This window comes from Scyliorhinus canicula, chromosome 20, assembly GCF_902713615.1.
Source record: "Scyliorhinus canicula chromosome 20, sScyCan1.1, whole genome shotgun sequence".
Lineage (NCBI taxonomy): Eukaryota > Metazoa > Chordata > Chondrichthyes > Carcharhiniformes > Scyliorhinidae > Scyliorhinus > Scyliorhinus canicula.
Genome location: NC_052165.1, coordinates 22,530,763 through 22,555,395, shown reverse-complemented (window position 1 = coordinate 22,555,395; position 24,633 = coordinate 22,530,763). Strand labels below are relative to the sequence as shown.

The following is a 24,633-nucleotide window of genomic DNA, read 5'->3' as shown; positions in this document are numbered from 1 at the left end:
TTAAATAAATGCCCAGGTTGCGTCTATTTTAAGTTTGTTTGAGGGATAAATGATGGCTTGGACAACAGGGAGAACATCCCGACATATCTAGTAGTGCAGTGAGCCCTCAGTACTATGCCAACAAAATACATTTTCCGTTTTATAGACTTCGATCAGTAGTAAAAGTATTTATTGTACAAAGAAAAGTACAGCACAGGAACAGGCCCTTCGGCCCTCCAAGCCTGTGCCGACCATGCTGCCCGTCGAAACTAAAATCCTCTGCACTTCCGGGGTCCGTATCCCTCTATTCCCATCCTATTCTCAAGATGCCCCTATTTCTCAAGATGCCCCTTAAATGTCACTATCGTCCCTGCTTTCACCACCTCCTCCAGCAGCAGGTTCCAGGCACCCACTACCCTCTGTGTAAAAAACTTACCTCGTACATCTCCTCTAAACCTTGCCCCTCGTACCTTAAACCCATGCACTCTATGATGTGGAGATGCTGGCGTTGGACTGGGGTGAGCACAGTAAGAAGTCCTACAACACCAGGTTAAAGTCCAAAACGTTTGTTTCAAATCATTACCTTTTGGAACACTGCTCCTTCCTCAGGTGAATGAAGACATGTGTTCCAGAAACATATACATAGACAAAGTCAGAGATGCAAGACAATGCTTTGAATGCGACCATTTGCAGCTAATTAAGTCTTTACAGATCCAGAGAGAGGGGTAACCTCAGGTTAAAGAGGTGTGAATTGGCTCTAGCCAGGGCAGTTTTTAGGATTTCGCAAGTCCAGGCCGGATGGTGGGGGATGAATGTAATGCGACATGAATCCAAGGTTCCGGTTGAGGTCATAGTCATTTGTTTCTGCTCGGCGATTTCGCGTTGTCATGCATCCTGAAGGCCGCCTTGGAGAACACTTACCCAGAGATCAGAAGCTGTATGCCCTTGACTGCTGAAGTGTTCCCTGACTGGAAGGGAACATTCCTGCCTGGTGATTGTCGCACGATGTCCGTTCATCCATTGTCGCAGCGTCTGCATGGTCTCGCCAATGTACCACGTTTCAGGGCATCTTTTCCTGCAGCGCATGAGGTAGACAATGTTGGCCACGTCGCACAAGTATGTACCGCGTACCAGGTAGGTGGTATTTTCACGTGTAATGGTAGTACTCATGTCGATGATCTGGCATGTCTTGCAGAGATTGCCATGGCAGGGCTGTGTGGTGGTGTGGTCGCTGTTCTGAAGGCTGGGTAGTTTGCTGCAAACAATGGTTTGTTTGAGGTTGCGCGGTTGTTTGAAAGCAAGTGGGCAGCACGGTAGCATGGTGGTTAGCATAAATGCTTCACAGCTCCAGGGTCCCAGGTTCGATTCCGGGCTGGATCACTGTCTGTGTGGAGTCTGCACGTCCTCCCCGTGTGTGCGTGGGTTTCCTCCGGGTGCTCCGGTTTCCTCCCACAGTCCAAAGATGTGCGGGTTAGGTGAATTGGCCATGCTAAATTGCCCGTAGTGTCCTTAAAAAAGTAAGGTTAAGGGGGGGGGGTTGTTGGGTTACGGGTATAGGGTGGATACGTGGGTTTGAGTAGGGTGATCATTGCTCGGCACAACATCGAGGGCCGAAGGGCCTGTTCTGTGCTGTACTGTTCTATGTTCTATGTTCTAAGTAGTGGGGCGGTGTGGGGATGACCTTGACAAGATGTTCATCTTCATTGATGACGTGTTCAAGGCTGTGAAGAAGATGTCGTAGTTTCTCCGCTTCAGGGAAGTACTGGACGATGAAGGCTACTCTGTCGGTTGTGTCCCGTGCTTGTCTTCTAAGGGGTTTGGTGCGGTTTTTTACTGTGGCGCGTTGAAACTATCAATCAATGAGTCGAGCGCCATATCCTATTTGTACGAGGGCATCTTTCAACGTCTGTAGATGTCTGTTACGTTCCTCCTCGTCTGAGCAGATCCTGTATATATGGAGGGCTTGTCCATAGGGGATGGCTTCTTTAATGTGTTTGGGGTGGAAGCTGGAGAAGTGGAGAATCGTGAGGTTATCCCTGGGCTTACGGTAAAGCGAAGTGCTAAGGTGACCGTCCTTGATGGAGGTGAGTGTGTCCAAGAATGCAACCGACTTTGGAGAGTTGTCCATGGTGAGTCTGATGGTGGGATGGAACTTATTGAAGTCATTTTGTAGTTGTTTTAGTGATTCTTCGTCGTGGATCCAGAGGAAAAAAATGTCATCGACGTGTCTGGTGTATAACATCGGTTGAAGGTCCAGTGCGGTGAGTAGGTCTTGTTCAAACTTGTGCATGAAGATGTTGACATATTGAGGTGTGAATTTGGTCCCCATGGCTGTTCCATGCGTCTGGATGAAGAACTTGTTGTTGGAAGTGAAGACGTTGTGATCCAGAATGAAGCGGATGAGTTGCAGTTGGAGATTGGCAGTTGTCGGTGTTGAGTACTGGGGCTGCTGCAGCAAAGCCATCATCATGGGGGATGCTGGTGTAGAGTGCCGAGATATTCATTGTGACGAGGGATGTTCGTGGTTCAACTGGTCCATGGGTGCTGAGTTTCTGTAGGAAGTTTGTTGTGGCGCGACAGAAGCTGGGCGTTCCTTGTATGATGGGTTTCAAGATGCCCTCGATGTAGCCAGAGAGGTTCTCACACAGGGTCCCATTGTCTGATACAATAGGACGGACTGGTGTGTTGGCCTTGTGTATTTTCAGGATGCAGTAGAGATCTCCAACGTGGGATGAGAGTACATAGGGTGCTCTGATGGTCTGGATCCAAGGTCTTGATCAGCCTGTTGAGTTGGCGGGTGTGTCCCTTGGTCGGATCTGCAGGTAACTGTCTGTAGTGTTCCTGGTTGTTGAGTTGTCAGTACACTTCTTTGCAGTAGTCCGTTCTGTTCAGTATGAAGGTGGCCCCTCCTTTGTCTGCTGGTTTGATGACGATGTTGCGGTTGGTCTTGAGAGCACGGATGGCATTGTGTTGTGCTTGGGTGACGTTCAGGGCTGTCTTGTGAATGCAACTGATGAATCTGGCATTGACGCAACTCCTGACGGCTTGAGCATACATGTCGAGTCTAGGGCAGCGGCCTTCCGGAGGGGTCCAATTTGATTCTTTCCACTTCGGTGCCGCACCGCAGATCTCTCGGTCTGCTGTTCCGGTTCATTGGTTGACTCATTGGGTTCGCTGTCGGCCTCTTGTGGTCTATGGAAGAACTCCCGGAATCTCATTTGCCTGATGAATTCCTCCATGTCTGCCGCGAAACTGATGGGGTCCATCTTGGTGGTGGTGCAGAAATTGAGCCCTGTGCTGAGGTCTTCGATTTTGTCTGGTTGACATGTGTAGTCCGACAAGTTGACAATAGAGTTCCCTGTATTGTTTTCTGCTGTGGTACTGGGGGAGGCTTGGCTGTTGCTGGTGGTGATGCCGAGTTTCTCAAGCTACCTGCTCTTGGGGTGCATATAGTTGGCATTGTATTGTTATCTCCTCTGTTTGGCGGTGTTCCGCAGCTGGTCTGCTGCGTCCTGCGCACAAGTTGAGCATATGACCTCTATCTTGGTTTCCAGGTTGCGTCATCTGCTGTAGAGTTGGCGTACGAGGTGGTTGAGGAGTGTGAGATAGGTTCAACGGCAGAGTTTCTCAGCGTAGTCTGTGTTGTAGGTCGACTTGAGTGGGTTTGTGATCTGTAGCCCTTTCGGGATCTTGTCTGCTTTCTTGCTTCTTTGTAAAAACTTAATGTCAGTGTCTATATGCGCAATCTTCTTGGAGATCCTCTCTACTTTGAGCCGGAAGTTTGCGATGCCGATGGTAGCCATGATGTGGAGATGCCGGTGTTGCAGATGAGCAGAAACTTATAGCCAAGTTCCGCACATATGAGTACGGCCTCAACCAGGATCTTGGTTTCATGTTGCATTACATCCACCCCCACCATCTGGTCTGGACTTTCAAAATCCTACCAACTGTACTGGCTTGAGACAATTCACACCTCTTTAACCTGTTTGCATTGGAGTGCTGAACTGGTTGCATTTGAGTGCTACAGTGAGAGTTTGGTGACTGACGGAGTTAGGTGAGGAGGGAGTAAGGTGCTCCTTACATTTCAGTTCCTATATTTATCAAAGAGTGTGAAGGGAGCCAGGAGTTTAGAGTACAGCTGACTGGAAGCAGAGTCAGAGGGCGGAGGTCCAGTTGGTCTACGGGGCAGCTAATTCTGTAAAGTAAGAAGGGATGGAGGCTAGGGCAGTTGCATACTCCTCCTGTAGGATGTGGGTGGAGAGGGATACCACTGGTGTCCCTGCTGACTATACCTGGGGGAAGTGCACGCAACTCCAGCTCCTCAGAGACCGTGTTAGGGAACTGGAGCTAGAGATGGATGAACTTCGGATCATCCGGGAGGCAGAGGGTGTTATCGAGAAGAGTTACAGGGAGGTAGCCACACCCAAGGTACTGGACAAGAGTAGCTGGGTTACAGTCAGGGAAAAGAAAACTAACAGGCAGACAGTGCAGGGATCCCTCGTGGCCATTCCCCTTCAAAACAAGTATACCGTTTTGGATGCTGTTGGGGGGGATGACCTACTGTGGAAAGGCCCTAGTGGCCAGGTCTCTGGCACTGGGTCTGGCTCTGGGGCTCAGAAGGGAAGGGGGGAGCATAGAAAAGCAATAGTAATAGAAGATTCAATGGTTAGGGGAATAGATAGGAGATTCTGTGGGCGCGAGCGAGACTCCCGGAAGGTATGTTGCCTCCCGGGTGTCAGGGCCAGGGATGTCTCGGATCGTGTCTTCAGGATCCTGAAGGGGAGGGTGAGCAGCCAGAAGTCATGGAGCACATTGGTACCAACGACGGAGATAGGACAAGGGGTGTGGCAGTAATAAACAAGATTAGGGAGTTAGGCTGGAAGTTAAAGGCCAGGACAGACAGAGTTGTCATCTCTGGTTTGTTGCCGGTGCCACGTGATAGCGAGGCTCGGAATAGGGAGAGAGTGCAGTTGAACACGTGGCTGCAGGAATGGTGCAGGAGGGAGGGCTTTAGGTATTTGGTTAATTGGAGCGCATTCTGGGGAAGGTGGGACCTGTACAAGCAGGACGAGTTGCATCTGAACCAGAGGGGCACCAATATCCTGGGTGGGAGGTTTTCTAGTAGTCTTCGGGAGGGTTTAAACTAATTTGACAGGGGAATGGGAACCGGACTTGTAGTCCAGCAACTAAGGACGCCAAAGCACGTAATGATGCAGTGGGGAAGGTAACACTGACAAAGGAGAGTACTTGCAGGCAAGGAGATGGGTTGAAGTGTGTATACTTCAATGCAAGAAGCATCAGGTATAAGGTGGGTGAACTTAAGGCATGGATCGGTACTTGGGACTACGATATGGTGGCCATCACGGAAACTTGGATAGAATAGAAATGGTTGTTGGAGGTCCCTGGTTATAGATGTTTCAACAAGATTAGGGAGGATGGTAAAAGAGGTGGGGTGGGGGGTGGCATTTTAATTAGAGATAGTATAACAGCTGCAGAAAGGCAGTTCGAGAGGGATCTGCCTACTGAGGTAATATGGGTTGAAGTCACAAATAGGAAAGGAGCAGTCACCTTGTTGGGAGTTTTCTATAGGCCCCCCAATAGCAGCAGAGATGTGGAGGAACAGATTGGGAAACAGATTTTGGAAAGGTGCAGAAGTCACAGGGTAGTAGTCATGGGTGACTTCAACTTCCCAAACATTGAGTGGAAACTCTTTAGATCAAATAGTTTGGATGGGGTAGTGTTTGTGCAGTGTGTCCAGGAAGCTATTCTAACACAGTATGTAGATTGTCCGACCAGATGGGAGGCCGTATTGGATTTGGTACTTGGTAATGAACCAGGGCAGGTGATAGATGTGTTAGTGGGGGAGCATTTTGGAGGCAGTGACCACAATTCTGTGACTTTCACTTTAGTAATGGAGAGGGACAGGTGCGTGCAACAGGGAAAGGTTTGCAATTGGGGGAAGGGTAAATACAATGCTGTCAGACAAGAATTGAAGTGCATAAGTTGGGAACATAGGCTGTCAGGGAAGGACACAAGTGAAATGTGGAACTTGTTCAAGGAACAGGTACTGCGTGTTTTTGATATGTATGTCCCTGTCAGGCAGGGAAGAGATGGTCTAGTGAGGGAACCATGGTTGACAAGAGAGGTTGAATGTCTTGTTAAGAGGAAGAAGGAGACTTATGTAAGGCTGAGGAAACAAGGTTCAGACAGGGAGCTGGAGGGATACAAGATAGCCAGGAGGGAACTGAAGAAAGGGATTAGGAGAGCTAAGAGAGGGCATGAAAAATCTTTGGCGGGTAGGATCAAGGAAAATCCCAAGGCCTTTTACACATATGTGAGAAATATGAGAATGAGTAGAGCGAGGGTAGGTCCGATCAAGGACAGTAGCGGGAAATTGTGTATTGAGTCTGAAGAGATAGGAGAGGTCTTGAACAAGTATTTTTCTTCAGTATTTACAAACGAGAGGGGCCATATTGTTGGAGAGGACAGTGTGAAACAGATTGGTAAGCACGAGGAGATACTTGTTAAGAAGGAAGATGTGTTGGGCGTTTTGAAAAACTTGAGGATAGACAAGTCCCCCGGGCCTGACGGGATATATCCAAGGATTCTATGGGAAGCAAGAAATGAAATTGCAGAGCCGTTGGCAATTATCTTTTCGTCCTCGCTGTCAACAGGGGTGATACCAGAGGATTGGAGAGTGGCGAATGTCGTGCCCCTGTTCAAAAAAGGGAATAGGGATAACCCTGGGAATTACAGGCCAGTTAGTCTTACTTCGTGGTAGGCAAACTAATGGAAAGGGTACTGAGGGATAGAATTTCTCAGCATCTGGAAAGGCACTGCTTGATTAAGGATAGTTAGCACGAATTTGTGAGGGGTAGGTCTTGCCTTACAAGTCTTATTGACTTCTTTGAGGAGGTGACCAAGCATGTGGATGAAGGTAAAGCAGTGGATGTAGTGTACATGGATTTTAGTAAGGCATTTGATAAGGTTCCCCATGGTAGGCTTATGCAGAAAGTAAGGAGGCATGGGATAGTGGGAAATTTGGCCAGTTGGATAACGAACTGGCTAACCGAAAGAAGACAGAGAGTGGTGGTGGATGGCAAATATTCAGCCTGGAGCCCAGTTACCAGTGGCGTACCACAGGGATCAGTTCTGGGTCCTCTGCTGTTTGTGATTTTCATTAACGACTTGGATGAGGGAGTTGAAGGCTGGGTCAGTAAATTTGCAGATGATACGAAGATTGGTGGAGTGGTGGATAGTGAGGAGGGCTGTTGTCGGCTTCAAAGAGACATAGATAGGATGCAGAGCTGGGCTGAGAAGTGGCAGATGGAATTTAACCCTGACAAGTGTGAGGTTGTCCATTTTGGAAGGACAAATATGAATGTGGAATACAGGGTTAACGGTAGGGTTCTTGGCAATGTAGAGGAGCAGAGAGATCTTGGGGTCTCTGTTCATAGATCTTTGAAAGTTGCCACTCAAGTGGATAGAGCTGTGAAGAAGGCCTATGGTGTGCTAGCGTTCATTAGCAGAGGGATTGAATTTAAGAGCCATGAGGTGATGATGCAGCTGTACAAAACCTTGGTCAGGCCACATTTGGAGTACTGTGTGCAGTTCTGGTCACTTCATTTTAGGAACGATGTGGAAGCTTTGGAAAAGGTGCAAAGGAGATTTACCAGGATGTTGCCTGGAATGGAGAGTAGGTCTTACGAGGAAAGGTTGAGGGTGCTAGGCCTTTTCTCATTAGAACGGAGAAGGATGAGGGGCGACTTAATAGAGGTTTATAAGATGAGCAGGGGAATAGATAGAGTAGACAGTCAGAGACTTTTTCCCCGGGTGGAACAAACCATTACAAGGGGACATAAATTTAAGGTAAATGGTGGAAGATATAGGGGGGATGTCAGAGGTAGGTTCTTTGCCCAGAGAGTAGTGGGGGCATGGAATGCACTGCTTGTGGAAGTAGTTGAGTCGGAAACGTTACGGACCTTCAAGCGGCTATTGGATAGGTACATGGATTAGGGTAGAATAATGGAGTGTAGATTAATTTCTTCTTAAAGGCAGCACAGTAGCATTGTGGATAGCACAATTGCTTCACAGCTCCAGGGTCCCAAGTTCGATTTCGACTTGTGTCACTGTCTGTGTGGAGTCTGCACATCCTCCCCGTGTGTGCGTGGGTTTCCTCCAGTTATTCCGGTTTCCTCCAACAGTCCAAAGATGTGCTGGCTGGGTGAATTGGTCATGATAAATTGCCCTTAGTGTCCAAAATTCTATGATTAACCTAGGACAAAAGTTCGGCACAACATCATGGGCCAAAGGGCCCGTTCTGTGCTGTATTTCTCTATCTATCTATCTAACCTGGGGTTACCCTTATCTCTGGATCTGTAAAGACGTAATTACCTGCAAATGGTCGCATTCAAAGCATTGTCTTGCATCTTTGACTTTGTCTATAAAATGTTTCTGGAACATATCTCTTCATTCACCTGAGGAAGGAGTAGTGCTCTGAAAGCGAGCAATTTGAAACAAACTTGTTGGACTTTAACCTGGTGTTGTAAGACTTCTTGCTATGCCCCCTAGCAATTGACTCCTCTACCCTGGGAAAAAGTCTCTGACTATCCGCTCTGTCTATGCCACTCATTATTTTGTAGACCTCTATCAGGTCGCCCCTCAGCCTCCTTTGTTCCAGTGAGAACAAACCAAGTTTATTCAACCTCTCCTCATAGCTAATGCCCTCCATACCAGGCAACATCCTGGTAAATCTCTTCTGCACCCTCTCTAAAGCCTTCACATCCTTCTGGTAATGTGGTGACCAGAATTGAACACTATACTCCAAGTGTGGCCTAACGAAGGTTCTGTACGGCTGCAACATGACTTGCCAATTTTTATACTCAATGCCCCGGCCAATGAAGGCAAGCATACCATATGCCTTCTTGACTACCTCTCCACCTGTGTTGCTCCTTTCAGTCACCTGTGGACCTGTACACCAAGATCTCTCTGACTGTCAATACTCTTGAGGGTTCTACCATTCACTGTATATTCCCTACAACCTTCCAAAATGCATTACCTCACATTTGTCCGATTAAACTCCATCTGCCATCTCTCCGCCCAAGTCTCCAAACTATCTAAATCCTGCTGTATCCTCTGATCTAAATGCTGCAGTATCCTCTGACAGTCCTCATGGCTATCCGCAATTCCACCAACCTTTGTGTCGTCCGCAAACTTACTAATCAGACCAGTTAGATTTTCCTCCAAATCATTTATATGTACTACGAACAGCAATGGTCCCAGCACTGATCCCTGTGGAACACCATTAGTCACAGCCCTCCAATTAGAAAAGCACCCTTCCATTGCTACCCTCTGCCTTCTATGACCTCGCCAGTTCTGTATCCAACTTGCCAGCTCACCTCTGATCCCGTGTGACTTCACTTTTTGTACCAGTCTGCCATGAGAGACCTTGTCAAAGGCCTTCCTGATGTCCATATAGACAACATTCACGGCCCTACCTGCATCAGTCATCTTTGTGACCTCCTCGAAAAACTCTATCAAGTTAGTGAGACATGACCTCCCCTTCACAAAACCGTGCTGCCTCTCGCTAATACAACCACTTGCTTCCAAATCGGAGTAGATCCTGTCTCGAAGAATTCTCTCCAGTAATTTACCTGCTTGAGGGTTGGGCTTAATGCAGGTCCAATGGCAGGTTATATTACCATCCTGTTTCAAGCTAATGACATCAAGAAATAAATTTAAATATCTACACTGTGATTTTGCCTCATCAGTCAGAATTTCCTGAAATGTGATTTTCATGTTACATATTAATCTGGCAATTTAATAAAATGTTATTCCAGTAGGACAATATTAGGAATGTTATTTGCTTCAATTACAGACTGGCCGGCGAGGTTATAGGATTAATGAGTACTTTGGTCCTCACAGAAAACAATCTGCTTTTTAAGATGCACTAAAGATGTAATGAAGAAAACAAACAGCTTGCACTTCTTTGGATTTTCATTTTAACTTTGTGTATCATCGCTGCATTCCATCAGATTCACAATGGCTGCTGAACAGCTTTTTACCACAATGAATCAGCAGAGAGCAACTAAAACTGATGGATTTTTCATCAGTGATTGATTGGAGCTTTATTGCAATGGAACTTCTCAAATGAACAGCATAAGTACTGGCATTAGGTATCCAGTGAATGTCCTTCACAAGGTAAGGGGAATTATGTTGGCAGACAATCCTGGCATGCATAGACATGGCTTTCTGCCACCTTGCACTTGTGCCTTTTGCATGGGTCATTGTGTCTAACCCAAGTCTCCTGAAGACCCGTCAGCACTTTACAATGAGTGATGAGGTGGTTGAACATATTTTTCATCTTACAGATCAGTCATTAGAGGACCAGAGGCTGGGCATTTCTTCACCTTTTAGATATCGATCTCCAACAATTAAAATGTCTCCTTTTAGAACTACACAAGTCCTTGTTTAGATTGAATGCATCTAACTGGAAGTCAACCTCGGCAGGCCGGCAATAAGCACTCCTTAAACTAATTGCATTCTGCTCCTATTCTTTAGTGTGTGATGTCTGATGTTATCATGAAAATGATCTATCAGATCCAGAGAGTTCCACAATTCCTGTGCATCTAATGGACATTTTTCAGGAGCATGTCACAAATGAGGTATTGCAGTGGTTCTGAATTGGATGCCATCTTGTTGCCATCAGCTGTCAGGTCCCAATTTCCTCGTCTAGGACATGTATGATTCACAGAAGCTTCATTCATTAACCCGCCATTTGAAATGGGTGAAGCAGGTATGGTGCTGGTCAGTCAGCACTGACACAAGCGGTGTACCTGAGATATCTCGGAACCAAAAGGCCAATGTTACATTCCATGTGGAAACCGATAACAAAACAAATTCAAACTTTCCGTTAAGAGCCGAAAGGATAACACAACAAAATGTCAAGAAGCTTTTCAGACTTTTACTGTAACAGACAGATTAAAGTAAGAAGTCTTACAACAACAGGTTAAAGTCCAACAGGTTTGATTCAAACACGAGCTTTCGGAGCGCAGCTCCTTCCTCAGGTGAATGAGCCTGCACTCCGAAAGCTCGTGTTGAATCAAACCTGTTGGACTTTAACCTGGTGTTGTAAGACTTCTTACTGTGCTCACCCCAGTCCAACGCCGGCATCTCCACATCAAGACAGATTAAAAGCACCAATGATTAAGTATTAGTTTCGCAAAATACTTAGAATTTAAACAATGGAACAGACTTTCCCCTTTTACTTTTAAAACAATCGAAAGACTCACTTTACTTTATTGTAACTGTCCTTTAAGGAGATATTCAATTCTACCAAAACCAGTCCAAAGTGATTCTTATCACCAGAGGGTTCTCTTTTCTTCTTCTCCTTTCTGAGCCTGGTAGGTTTTAAACCCAAGAACTGTCCTTCACAGTGAGGTTTTTCTGGAAATTCTCTCTCTCGCACACGCCAGGCGAATCTTCCTGCCGTTCTTAACTCTTCATGAATTTGGTCTTTTTTATTTGAAAGCAAGGTCCCACCACATTCCTATACAGTGAACCAGCACTGAACTTGCACTGAGCTCCACCGGTATGCACCAGGCCCACTGGCACTTGGGGGAGTCTCCCAGGTGAATGGGGATCTGGATGACCGGGCTCTGGGCAGGGTGTTAACCCTGACCCGCCCCGATGCCACCTGGGCATCATGGCACTGTCAACACCCTGGCAATGAAACCTCGGCACCCTAGCAGTGCCACCTGGGTGTCACCTTGACACTGCCAGGATGTACAGGTGGCACTTCCAGGCTGGCAGGGAGATGGCAAGCAGAGCTCATAACTGCAGCAATGCATTTACGTGTAGCTTCGGTAGGGCTGAGGCCCAGAAATGAAGCAGAATCCCATTCAATAGCAGAGTCATTCTCGGCACTGCCAGCACCGGGAAACACTTGGCTAAACCAGCCCGACCTGGGACTCTGTTGAATTTCCATTAAATCATGCCCTTCATCTCCCAGTATGTTTGACTTGACAGGGAAAACTGGCCTTGCTCCCCCACTCAGACATCCTATTAAAATTTGAGAATATTTCCCAATGAAATAACTCTGATCTGTTCTCATATTAGAATAGGACCCTGCCGGTTTGAGGCAGATGACTTCCTTGATTGTTCATAAGAGCAATTTAATATTAGGACCAGTGAACAAAGCAACGTGATCGGAGAAGGGAGTTAATTGCCCTCACTTTAACTGTCTCTCACCGCCGCCTGGCTCCTGACAGAGAGGAGGGAGTGAAAATTAGAGCCATTGTATTTTGCAACTTGATGAGCAAATATGACGTCTGTGTTACATTTAGATATTGTGAAAGTGGAGGAAATACTGACCAGCAACAGAACTGCTACAGTATTAGGGGCAACTCCAATATAGATGTAGACCTAGTCAAAGTACAGCACAAACAGTAATGGGGAGCAAGGAGAGAAGGCAAAATGATAACACAAGGAGCAACAGATAAGTGATGAGGGGATAAAAACGTAGATTTATGGCTTGAGAGAATAAAATGAGACGGCTCAAAGCAGATTTAAAAAATCAAAAACGAATTTGAGGACAAAGAATCATTAAACTGTGCAGTGTGAAAGGGAAAATTAAAAGCAAAAGACTGGGGAAAGGCTGAGAAAATTAATACTTTCATTGTCCTTTGTTGGAATATGATGACAGCCTGTGATTTAACTTCTGTAGGTTTTCATACATTGATGAGTTTCTGGGTAGCACGATAGCACAAGTGGATAGCACTGTGGCTTCACAGTGCCAGGGTCCCAGGTTCGATTCCCTGCGTGGTCACTGTCTGTGAGGAGTCTGCACGTTCTCCCCGTGTCTTCGTGGGTTTCCTCCGGGTGCTCCAGTTTCCTCCCTCATGCAGGTTAGGTGGATTGGCCATGATAAATTGCCCTTAGTGTCCAAAACGGTACAACGGGGATAGGGTGGAAGTGGGTTGGATAGGCTAAAGTGGGTTGATGTAGACTCTATGGGCTGAATGGCCTCCTTCTGTGTTCTATGTTCTAAATGCGATAGATCAGGATGTTTCATTTAATAGGGTTAAATTATGTAACCCTTCGTGGTGTGTCAGCATAGATGTATGAATTTATTTTGACACGTTTCAGTTTTTTTGCTGACATAACTTTAAGTAATGAAGGTCTTGGAAGATTTTTTTTTAAATTTGCTATTCCATTAGGATTGAGACAAAAAGGAGAGAACCGGGGATATGGAGAGCAACAGAGTGACATGCACAAACAAAATCTGGACCTTGTGTGGATCTGGATAATTAGTACAGGGTATTCTAAGCCCTGGACTGGAACACATATCAGAATCCATCAGAATCCATGATAATACTTTATTGTCAAGTATTGCAAGGGTGCTGAAGATTCTATAGTTATGTGGCCTTAAGTCAACAACATAGCTCAACCGAAAACAAAAGTACAGAAAGGTAATGAGAACCAATGTTTCTTCTGGATGGATATCTTTTTATGACTCACCATTCTGACATTCCCACAAATTTACAAATTGCTCATCATTGAGGCCAAATTGTACAACCTCGTTTATATTTGCTCAAATTTCTCTCTGATATAAATTTGAACAATATAATTCTAAGCCTGACCCTAACCAGCTGCTCACCCACCAAAATCTACCCCATATTTAAAACAAGGGATCATTTGTTTGTCCACAGTACTGTTAATAATATATTCTAGATTTTCTACCCCATAATGCATCTGGCAGAAAAAATGGCAGTTCTTTTCTGTTTGCTGTAATCCCTGATTCTAGTAGAATTGCACGATCTACTTACATTATTTTTCAAGAGCTGATACAAAAATAAATTCAGATAAATTGGGCAGGATTATCTTCCAATTGGTGGCAATTTGGGGGGGCCATGATTCTGACAGTCCCTGCAACACCACTGGAACTCTGATTGAATGGTATTCAAGCCAGATGCCAGCATTGCCTGGCTCCAAATTCATAAAAGAGTCAGTTAAATGGGAGATGTATCCCTGAAGATCAGGATACTGACACGAAGTAAGTAGGGTGCAAAATGGAAGGGCTTCAATCATTACAGGACTCTCTTTTTCCACAATGGAACCCAGGGTTGTTGCAACAGTTGAGTCATTGCCCCTTAACCCATCCAATGATCCCATTTCAAATACTCTCTTGAGTATATGCAAGGCTAAAAACTGGAACTAGGCCATGGAGTTGTTATCCCATTATTCAAAATGGATAAACTCGACCTCCAGACTCTATCACAGACGTCTCCATTTCTCCATTTCAGAATCTATGAGCTGGATTCACTGCCTCGCTGCGCCGATAGCGGAATTCCTGATGCGGCAATGAATCCAGCGTCGGAAGGGGGGAAATGGGACCGGCGCCTGGCGTCAGTCCTGTTTTTTTCCCACTCATGGCTGAGATTCCAGCCCATAATGGCCTGGAAATTCCTTTAAGCTACCTCGCTAGTAAGACTTCATGAGACGTATGGCCAAACTCACATTTATTCAATTGTCTAACAACTTGCCTTAGTTATACCTTTCTGAGGATCATATTTGAGATAGTTATGCCCTCAAGGGTCAAGTGTACTATTGTGTTTTTTATCAAATTGAAAAAGTTTCTTCAGACAATGACACTCTTTATCAGATTCAATAGAGGCATGCAGCATAATTAGAAGGGAATAGACAACTAAAGGCAGACAACTTCACAGATGGGGGAGGGGAGTGAAGTTTCCTTGGGGTTAAAGGTGACAATGCTGGAAAAAGCTCAGAAACAAATTAACTTTCAGACATATTCGGTCAGCTGAAGGTGTCCATGTTATAATATGCTTTGTGTGATCTCAGCGTGTCATGTGATCCAGTCTGAGTTTGATTTCTGCTTTGAGAAGAGCACACGTACACAGCTCTGATACCTCATGTGCCTAGTCTTACTAAATTAATTTACAATGCCTTTACCCAATCCTATATGAGTGAGGGCTGCCTTGCGTCTTGTACTGCCAATAAGCCCAAGGTCATGTCATTAGAATACCCCAACAGTTCGCATCTCAGGAATTAAGTAAACACCCTTGCTAATTCATGAACCCTGGATGTAGAGAGCTGCCAGTGGAACCCTTTATTCTACTGACGATGCAGGCCAACCCTCCAGTTGGCAAACGAGTCCTGGCTATGTAAGGAGAATGGAGCATATCAATGAGCTGCCCTGGTTAAACTCCAGCAGTGCATCTTTGCATACTTGGGAGTCCCTAAGCCTTAGCTTTGCCAATCCTTGTCCTTGCATTTAAGATTCTAGATTAAAGTAACTGGAATATGTCCCTTTAGATAGAGAGTGTGTGCATACTGAATTCCTTTTGCCTTACTTAGGTTTCCTCTCCAAAATAATATTTAATTCCTCGGGTGATGATTTGGGCTGAGGAAAGGGACTTCCTTTCAGCTCGTCGCCGATATTGTTTTCTAATTAACCATGGGGACTTGTGCCAGAATAACCCAGGGTGAACAGATTGCTCCAGGAAAGTACTTCACTTCCACTTTGCAGCTCCATTTTATAACTTAATTGGCCTTGTGGAGGAGCAGTGCAGTGTATACAGTGCAATAGTATTGAAGTATTTTTGCAAATGCTGAATAAATACCACAACAATTGTACAAGTGTTTAAAGATTACTCACAACTTAGAAGTAGGTGAGAAATAAATAGTATTATTGACTTTTTTTTGTTCTCTTTGTTCTGATGATGGAGGAGCAATATCAAAATAAATGCGCCTGCCTGCTGCTCTGGGCATATATATTGAAATAAATCTTAAACCCGAAATGGCATTTGCTAACTCAATTACTGTGTAACTGCCAAGAATGCTCTAGAATACTTTTCTTTTTCTCAAAGCAATGCATATTGCACATTTATTAGAGAGAAACAATGCCTCTGGCATCCTAGATTTGTTTACCCAAGAGCTCTATCAGAAATAAAATATCTTTTCAGCCATCATAGATGAAAGATTTCTTCCTCTTCTGTGCAGCTGAATGCCCCAGATTCCCAGTCCATTCGAACTTGCAGAACAGTGAGGGCCAGAACACTTTCTGTAAATAATTTAGAATTATGTTAAATGCTTTGTGGGATGCACTAGCCTAACAAATGTAATGGATTTGACTTCAAATCCATTAATAGTGAGATTGGTATTAAATAATAAACCACCGATGTACCACCCAGAAGGACAATGGCAGCAAGTGACACACAATCCCAACTTGGACATATATCACTATGCTTCCTTTATCATTGGGTTAAAATCCGAGAAGTCCAGTACTACTGAAAAAGAAACATGCTGTCGAAGCTGTTTGCCTTTCACTCACCAGGACTATTGCAACATCGTCAAATTTCAAACCGAACAGCAATTTATACTGCATGGGAAAGGGGGTGCCAATTGGTTGGTCAAGACTTTGCCATGGCGAATACACCAGGGAGCTATTGTCCCCTATGCATTTGTTCATTCAAAAAATGGTGCGATGTCTGGACATATTCCTTTCACTTGTGGAGGACAGATCCCTGTATATGAATATACATAGCGTCTAGCAAGCATAAGTGAACATTGCAAGTCTGACCGATAATTGTAAATCAGTTTTTACTCTAATTCTTAACAAGTTTGGGATTATTCAGCAAATGCTGTCCAATCGTGAATCATATCCAGCATTAGACATTAGGGGCGGGATCCCCCAGACCCCCAGCTGCATGTTTCTCGGCGGCACGCCGTTCGCTGCCGGCGAGATTCTATCCTCCCACCACTTGACAGCGGGGTTTCTCACTGAAACCATCCCACGCCATCGGGAAACCCACTGGCGGGGGTGCGCTACCAGCGGGAAAAGTAAATCCCCGACAGCCAGAGGATTCCAGCCTGGAAACATGCAAGCACGGGTGGGTTAAATCAACCTACCATCAAACCAAATAGACATACTGCCTGCTGACCGTACTCAGGAACAAATAGTTGCACGATGTGCCACTGGCATAAAGAGCCAAACTGCCTGCCTGGATGAAGATTCCACTGGTCAACACAATTGGAATTATACCCAATGAGGAATAAATGGCAGCAGAGTTACAGAGTACATTTCCATATTTACTACTGATATATTGTCAATTAGGAGGCAGGAACCTGATGCATAAATGTATTTATCAAAGTTTTTTCTCTTGCATGTAAGGTTTGTGAATATGTTCATAGAATCAAAGAAGGTGAACACTTGGCCTATTATGTTCATATTGGCTCCCCGCAAGAGCAACTCTGCCAGTCCCACTGCCCCTGCTTTTATCTGTAGCCTTGTAAGTGTTCTTTTCCCCCTTCTGATAATTACCTTTTGAAAGCCGCAATCTGCCTCTTCACCACGATCAGCTGGTACTTTCTGGGTGCTAATCACTGCATAAAACAACTTTTCCTTGTGTCGCCCTTGGTTCTTTTGCCAATCACCTGAAATTGGTGTCTTTGGGTTCTTTGGGTTCTTTGACCGTTCCACCACTGGGGACAGTTTCCCCTCAACTACTCTGTCTATACCCTTGCCGATTTGGAGAACATCAAATCTCCTCTCGATCATCATTTTTCTAACAAGTACTCCAGCCTCTCTAACTTGTCCAGTTAACTGAATTTCTTCTTCCCAGGAAGCACCCGCATGAAACAAACACAGAAAATGCTGGGAAAACTCAGCAGGTCTGGCACCATCTGTGGAGAGAGTAACAGAGTTAACATTTTGAGTCCGCGTGACCCTTCTTCAGATTGTCATGAATCTGTTCTGAACCTGCTCTGAAGCGCTCACATCTCTCCAAAAGTGTGGTGCCCAGAACTGAGTGCAGTACAGTAATTGATGCCAAAATGGTTTTTCAAAAGATCCATTATAACTTCCATACTCTATGCTTCTACTTAAAAAACGCAGTGTCTCATATGACATTTTAATCCACTTTCTCAATCTGGCCTGCCATTTTCAATCATTTGCACACATATATCCTCAGGACTCCCTGTCCCTGAACCCCCATTTGTTGTCTGGTCTGTTATTAGAGAAGGCTGAAGTGAAGTTGGTCCTGTGGTTGAGGATTGGGAATGAGGGTCACCTTGGGTATCCTTTGTACAGAGGATTTCGCGAATCGGTTTGTGTGTCCCCTCCCTAGGACTCTCTTATTTCTTCTCTTGTCTGGGTGAGCATGATGCTGGTCCTGAGTCTGGTGCGGCCTCGTGGAATGAGTGGGAGGGTCTTGGGTGTCAGGGGAGGGGATGACGGCCCTCCTTCTCAGGGTGCCCAATTGATGGGTATCCGGGTGGTTCTTCTTCCTCCGGACTGGGGTCCCCTCCTGACTCGGCCTAGCATTTTTAATCCTCCCTCTCCTTGTGTGAGTGGGAGAAGTGCCTTGCCCTGGTTGAGGTTGGGTGGGCGCAGGTTGGGTGGGGGATAGATTTGGAGGTTGTCTGGGATTTCCTACGGACATAATTTCCCAGGTTTTATTTTAAGACGCTGGTGGGCTAGGCCTAGTGCCATTATAGATATCCTGTTGTCCATGTGGATCGGGGATGCCATCTCATGAGGGCACCTGGAAAGTCTGGGCAAGGCCCCCACGGTATGGAGAATTAGCAATGGGCTGAGTGCTGTACTTAGTAGATATCCTGTTTTTTCCCTAGGTTAGGTGGCTGGCTCACCTCGTTAGCGTGTGTTGGGCAGTTGCCCAAGAGGCTAGTGGTCTGGATTGGATGCTGATTTTTCTATTATCCGAGTGATTAGTTCTAATTATTCTTATTCTTTATTCCTTCTTTTCCTCTTCTGAGAGGCCCTGAAGGTGAGTCCTCCACTACGCCTCTCACCTTGCCTTTCCTGTGAACTATTTGAGGTGAAGGTCAGATTCAGCTATTATTGCAGCTGGTTGGGGTTCGATGTTCTGGCTGTTTAGGAGTGGGCCCACGTTAATTTTACGGTGGTGTTGGTTTTTCTCCTAGATGGGCCTCTTTGGTGGGTGGATTCCCCTGATGCCAGGGGGAGGTGCGTCAACCCTCCCTGCTAGGATGCCCTTTTGAAGGGCCTCGACAATTCCCTTCTCCCCGGACTGGAATGATTATCTTTACATATGTCTAGACCTCATGGCTATCCTATCGTTTCCCTTGGGGGTCTGTCGCCTGTTTATCAATTGAGTGCCCTATTCCCCTTTGGTTGAACGATGTTTCATGAATGCTGTGATGAGTCAGGTCCTTGGTTGGGCCTTGAGCTCTTATCATCAGGAGGGTGGGTATAGTAGCTCTGCTGCGGGGTTCTCCATCGACGGAATCCTCCTCCTCGCCAGCAGCACACCCACGCCCGCGGGTTTCCCGACAGCGTGAGGTGGCCACAATGGGAAACCCCATTGACCTGCTGTTGGAATGGAGAATTACTCTGCCGACAGGGGCGTGCCCTGCCAGAAAACGGGACTAGTGGAACAAAGAATCCAGCCCTGGTCTTTCCTTTTTTCTTCTATGGGAGACCCTGGGTCCGTGAATGACTAAGACTTGTCGTCGGTCCTCTCTTTGTAATCTTGTCGCTATATGATTGATGTTGGTTCTGTTCTGGGCCTGAATGGGGGTTAGATTGTGTTTTGGGGTGCTTCTGTAATTCTCCCTTTGAGCTGGGGTCCACTGGATTTTCCATTGTTTTTTGCAGTGCTGCGTATATTGCATCCATCCTTAGTTTCTACATGGGTGCAATTGGGTCTCACATCCGTAAGAGACAGCTATGTTGGGTGACGATGTTGTTCTCCTGTTCCATTCTGTGCCCTTGTATCTTGAGCCGTTTGTTCGCTTCTCCTTATGTATGGCATTATTTTGGGATTTTGTTGCGTCTGTTTCTAAAAATGTAAAATTTTAATAAATGTGCTTTTAAAAAAAGTTTTACAAACGTGATCAATTTTATTGACTTTTCATTTTTAGCAGCAAACCATGCCTTATCGATCGAGGCTATGTCTTAGCAGTTACGAATATCACTGTAATGGCTCAATGGATGCACGTTTTGGAAGTCCGGCCAAAACTCTTCCCAACCCTCATTTAACCGCAGCAGGAAAAGTTATGAGCGCTGCTGCCTGCTAACACCATTGTTAGGCATACCCAGATGCTGTACCGCGTAATGAAAAAGGCTGCAGGTCTTCTGTTACAGCAGTATTGTCTTTTACAACATTCTTATGTGTGGAAGCAAATGAAGCATTTCTTAGGATATGACCTCACCATTTATGCACCATTGTGAAGTGGGTCTGACTCTGGAGTGAAGAATTGTGAACTTGTTTGCCTCAGATTTCCTGAGTACCATATTGAAAAAGTGTTGAGGCGTCTCTTCCACCTTCTGGGCAATAATAATTAAACCTGCTGGTGTTAAATTAAATGTTCAAACAGTGGGCATGCCAGATTGTTTCAGTTTTAACTGCTAGGAAAGGAGTTCTCTGCCTGAGTCGAGTGACATATGTCCAGAATCCTCGATTCATTTTGCACAGAAATTAGAGTCTTCGTCAAGCAGTGAAAGTATGGATAATAACAGAGGATGCTGGACATACACATTCAATGTGTGAACACCAGTCGGGAGAGAAGACAGTTCATTTATCAGGTACAGATTTTTTTTGTTACAGATGAAACGTTTCCAGGGATCACATGCTTAAAAAGTCAAAGTCTAAGTAACGGGTTGAAACTCGTTGAATATCCATGCACCCCGAACATTTATTCGAAGAGGTAGGAAAGGTTTGCACAGTATAAACTGTAACATGCCCTCACATTTCTTTTGAAATAAGGGGTGGGATCGTCTGGTCCCCTCGCCGCGTGTTTCTCAGCCGCGCACCGTTCACGGGCGGTGGGATTCTCTCTTCCCGCCGCTTGTCATTGCGATTTCCCATTGACGCAATCCCTCTCCACCAGGAAACCTGCAAGCGGCAGTGTGCTTCCCGTGGGAAAGGAGAATCCCAACAGCCAGAGAATTCCAGCCAAGATGTATAAAATAATGAGGGGCCTAGATAAAAGGGAAGGACCAAGTTTCCTTCACAGAGAATTAGTTATATGGCATAGATTTACAATCTGTAAAAGGCTTGGAGGGAAGTTTAGGAGAAATTATTTCATTGTTTTAGGAAAATAAAGATAGTTTTAAGGGATTTATATTTGCTTTGGTGAATATTAGAAATAAGGTATAGTTTAAAGTGGGTCTAACTTAATGTTTCTGTGCCTGGAAGATGAATACCTCTATTTAAATGCATGCTGGACAAAAGTGTTTGTGTGTGTGGGGGTGGTTTCAATTACAACTGTGATTCTATTGTGATTAAATATGGCTACAGTGTGAATCAACCATTTGTGATTGCTTAGCAACTGGGGCCTTATACGTTTGGGAAGCTTTTAAGTTTTAGTTTAGCTAAGCTGATTGCAGTTGGAGATGGACAGTGAGAGAGAAGGCAGTTCTCACAGCTCTGCTGGAAGCAATTGGTTGTAGAAAGCATATTTCTTTCAGCCTTGCTGGGAGAAAAGCCATACAAAGGAGTAATGATTCAGAAAACAGATGCTGTAAACCCAAAGTACAGATAGTTAAGGGAACTGGAGAAATTAAGAGAAGTTTCCAAGAAGTCGAGTTAATGGAACAGAGGAAAATGGGAATCGTAACAGATTCGTGTTCAGTAAAGTCAGAGGGTTGAAAAGGCCTTGGATGGCGAGAGCCCAGAAAGATATATGCAGTAGTGCTCCTGTTTAAAAAATACTACAGTTTGGGAGACATTGGGCGAAATTCACCGACCCCACACAGGGTCGGAGAATCGCCCGGGGCCGCCGAAAATCCCGCTGCCGCCGTGGCAGAAATTCTCCGCCACCCGGGAATTGGCAGGGGCGGGAATCACGCCACATCGAGCGGCGAGCCCCCTGCAGCGATTCCCCGGCCCGCGATGGGCCGAAGTCCCGCCGCTGATGTCACCACCGGCGCACGTGCGAACCGGCGAAGGCCTTTTGGCCAGCACCGGCGCCGGGCGGCGGGCCTGAAAGGCCGCTGGTGCCGGTTTTCGCGCCAGTCGACGTGGTGCCAACCGTTCCGGCGCGGGCCTAGCCCCCAAAGGTGCGGAGAATTCCGCACCTTTGGGGAGTCCCGACGCCGGAGTGGTTGGCGTCACTCCCCTATGCCGGGACCACCCGCCCCTCCGGGTAGGGGAGAATGCCACCCATTATTTGAAATAATTGTGGAATTTGGTAGCTGGATCTCGGAGTTTGAGTAAAAGACAAAGGGCGTGATTCTCCGCCTCCAACGCCGGATGGGAGAATAGCGGGAGGGCCCCCTGACATTTTTCACGCCCTCCTGCTATTCTCCCCCCCCCCCCACGCCCGACCCATGCCACAAATCGCCGCTCACCGTTTTTTACGGCGAACAGCGATTCTACGAGGCCGATGGGCCGAGCGGCCGGGCCTTCATGCCTGTTTCAACACGGCAACAAACACACCAGCTCGCTGCCATCGTGAAACGGCCACCAGATGCCTGTTTGGGGCATCTAGAGGCCTGATTGGCACGGGAGCACTACGACTGTGCTCGGGAGGGGACAGGCCCGCGATTGGTGCCCACCGATCACGGGCCATGCATCCGTAACGGATGCACTCTTTTCCCTCCGCCGCCCCGCAAGATCAAGCCGCCAAATCTTGCGGGGCGGCTGAGGGAAAAGACGGCAACTGAGCATGCGCGGCCGAGATCATCGGCCACATCAGCTGGCGTGACGCTTGACGTGCAGCCTTGATGACCGTCGTCAAGCGCCATGACGCACGGGGCCGCGCTCCTAGCCCCGCCCGGGGGGGGGAGAATCGGCCCCGGAAGTGGGCGTGAAGGCTGCTGTGGGTCACGGCCTGTCCCACGGCAGCCTTTACGATTCTCCGCATTTGCGGAGAATCTCGTCCAAAGTAAACCTGAAGGGAGAGGTGTAAAACCTGAAAGTGAAACCTTGATGGAAGCAGTGCAGGAAAAGCATAATTTAAAAAAAGATTTGTAAGTGTGACTTTTGAAAGCAGAATTTGGAATCACTCGTTTGAAAGCCAGAGTTCAGTGAGACAAGGTGGCTCACAGTATAAGAATCATCTAGGTGGATTTTGAGCTGAAATCCACAGATATTTATTTGGATTCAGTGAGCCATGTGCCTTGCCACTGTCATCTTGTGTGCTTAAAAGGGACTTTGTGTGTGAGCAGAGGAGGACATTGTGGTTTAAGATGTATTTTGTAATCTGCGTTAATTCTAAAATCTATGTGTAATAGTTGAGATAAGGGTGAAGTAAAAGAATATTATCTCATGATCCAACTTTTCATGTTTAATAAATTACTTTTCCTTGTTGTTAAAACCCTTTGCGGTCTTGTTATCCTGTTCTCCACATTTTATAAGAAAATCAGTGAACATTACGGTCTTTTGAGCCAGGGTCCCATTCTGGGATCTTCCCATCCGTCTGGGATTGTAACAATTGAGAGGCTGTCGGAGGTCTGAAATCCTCACCTGCAAGTGTGATGGGGGTACTTTAAAAAAAAACTTCAATGTGCACTCGAAGTGCTGTAACATACAGGACTTGAAATCAAGAGCTGGAAAGTGGAATGAGACTGATGACACTCTTTTGGCTGGCATAGACACATGGGCCAAATGGACACTTAAATAATAACCATTTTTTATTGACACAAGTATGAAGTTACATTCCGGCACCTGTACGGGTAAGCTGGTATGGGAATTGAACCCGGGCTGCTGGCCTTGTTCTGCTCACAAACCAGCTGTTTAGCCCACTCAGCTAAACCAGCCCTCTGTACAGTAAACTTTCTTTGTTTCTATTCACAGAGCCATAGAATCCCTACAGTGCAGAAGGAGGCCAATGGGCCCATCAAGTCTGCACCGGCCCATCCGAAAGAGCACCCTACATAGGCCCATTCCCCACCCAATCCTGTAACCCCATATAACCAATGGACTGCGGGAGGAAACCGGAGCATCCGTAAGAAACCCATGCAGTTCCAGAGAGAATGTGCAAACTCCACTCAGACAGTCCCCGAGGTCACAATTAAACCCGGGTCCTTGGCGCTGTGAGGCTGCAGTGCTAACTGCTGTGCCATTGTTGATGTAGTTAGGGAAGAAATGTGTTTGGAGTTTTGATGTATTGCTGGGATAAATGTGTCACATACTATAGCCAGCATTACTGCTCCTCACTGACTGATTGGTTCCTTATACAGACAAACCTCCTGCCTCATGGTCCGGATTACCCCAGGTTGCTGCTGCCCGACTTCTCCTCGATGCTCCATTGCAAGGTTACGAAGCAGGACAAAGCTGTACAAGACGCAGCAGGCCAACAATAATTCTGGTGAGCACAGACTTGCTCTACTGCATCCTTTTGAATAACATGCATTCCCACCTTCAGAACCACAGGGGGAACAGCTATTCAGGATATGTGTAACTCCTGCTTCGGCAAAGATCCATTACACTTCCTTTAGTTAACAGGTACAGATGGTTGTTGGGTAGAGCTTTAAGTAGCTGCAGTAGTGAAAGCCAAGGACAGCTCGCAATAAACAATGACATTTTTGGTTGAACATGCTTCCAATTAATATAATTAACAAGCAGATTCCCATGTATGGAACAGGAATAAATGTTGCTAGACAGCCCAACCAATCCGGCATTTATTTTATATGGACCTCAAGCTTCA

General features: G+C 46.1%; 1 protein-coding gene across 7 annotated transcripts in view; it reads left to right on the top strand.

The window, feature by feature from the left end:
- The window catches only part of mgat4c (mgat4 family member C), a 432,470-nt gene that overhangs the window by 138,786 nt on the left and 269,051 nt on the right, over nucleotides 1–24,633 (top strand). For 3 of the 7 annotated variants that reach the window (XM_038780729.1, XM_038780730.1, XM_038780720.1), the window contains exon 3: nucleotides 24,167–24,294. The exons of the other annotated variants lie outside the window; for them this stretch is intronic. The gene's annotated coding sequence lies outside the window, so the exon portion shown is untranslated. The remainder of the gene's footprint in view (nucleotides 1–24,166; nucleotides 24,295–24,633) is intronic. 7 annotated transcript variants of the gene reach the window in all.